Raw genomic sequence first — 1,548 nt, 5'->3', positions numbered from 1 at the left:
GGATATCATGCTTGGTAGGGTGGAGGGACAGCCCAGGAGGGGAAGGCCCTCTATGAGGTGGATTGTTTCAGTGACTTGGATAATCAGGATGGGAGTGTCAGAGACAGTGCGTTTAGCAAAGGACAGAGTAGATCTTAGGGCTGTTGTACATAGGGTCTCCATGAGTTGCAAGAGACTCGATGGCACATAACAACAACAACATATTATATTATCACACTTCATAGTTGCAGCACCTCCTGGTGAATATATTTTAGATGTGTGGGAACTGAGAGCCAAGTTCACATGATCACAATCCAAAGAATTGCTTCTGTTCAAGGCTGCTTCTGTTTGAAGCTAAAATCATTGGTCATTTCTAAAAAGTTTCTGACTGCCTCCTCATACTAAGAGTAGCATATGAGAGTGGTACTGGCTATCCTTTTCTTCTGCTCCAATAGAGAGATTCTGCAGTATATGGCTGTTCCCCAGGCCCAAGCACAATATCTTACCAGAGAAGGCACATATTCCTCTGCACATCTCTGGTACCTCAAATCTACCAGGAGCTCTGTAGGAAAAAAGATAGGTAATCTCCTGTTAAGATTTATAGCCTCTGAAATCAGATGAAATGTCACTATGACTGGGAATCCAGTTAATAGCCCTGAGTTTTTCTTGTTACTACCCTGTACAAAAGAGAAGATAGAACTTGAAACAGTGCAGCATGACTGTCTTGAACAGCTACCCAAATGGTGTAAGAATCCAGGAGTATGGTAGCTGTAATGACAATGGCAGCAGCAGTACCTACACAGTTAAAAAGTTTGTTCTTCCGTGTACAGCATTTGTCTGTTTGGTGTACTAGCAGGTGGGGTCAGGGGTGGGGAGGGGAATTGCTAGTTGCTACCATGGTAGAAGCTATGCCATTGATATTTCAAATTAGAAAAAGTTTACTTACAGTGGACAGATTTCAGTGGAGCTTCCAGATTCAAACACGCTAAGAAGCAGGATTGGCCATCCACTTCTGAAACAATAGGCCTTCAAAACTCTATGAATAATGGAAGTACAATGTTAGAAATAGTACTGGAAGTAGAGCTTCTTAGATCAGAAGATGCTAAAAGGAAAGAGAAATAGCTTCAAATATCCAATAATAATTAGAACATGAAATGCATGAAAAAAGGAGAAATTGTCAAAAATAAAGAGGGAGGGGTGGGTAAAGGAAATGGGAAAGACTTGGTGTAGAAAACAATGCACACGAACTTTATAAGTAAAGCAGTATAAAATAAAATTTTATTTAAAAATATAATGAAATTGAATGCATAAAGATTGACACTCTAAGTATTAATGAGCTGAGGTGAGCTGGAAATGGTGACTTAGAATCAGATGATCATATGATCTGTTATCCCAGGAATGACAAATTGAAGAAGAGTGGTGGGGTATTCATAGAAAAAAAAAAAGAACAAGTCAAGATTTATCTTGAAGTACAGTTTTGGAGATGAGAGGATACTATCCATACTCGTGCATGGAAGACCTGTTGTTGTTGTTATGTGCCGTCAAGTCGCCTGCGACTCATAGCAACCC

This window comes from Elephantulus edwardii, unplaced genomic scaffold (assembly GCF_000299155.1).
Source record: "Elephantulus edwardii isolate Elephantulus edwardi_28Jun2011 unplaced genomic scaffold, EleEdw1.0 scaffold00063, whole genome shotgun sequence".
In the NCBI taxonomy this organism is placed as follows: domain Eukaryota; kingdom Metazoa; phylum Chordata; class Mammalia; order Macroscelidea; family Macroscelididae; genus Elephantulus; species Elephantulus edwardii.
This window is presented reverse-complemented; position numbering follows the sequence as displayed.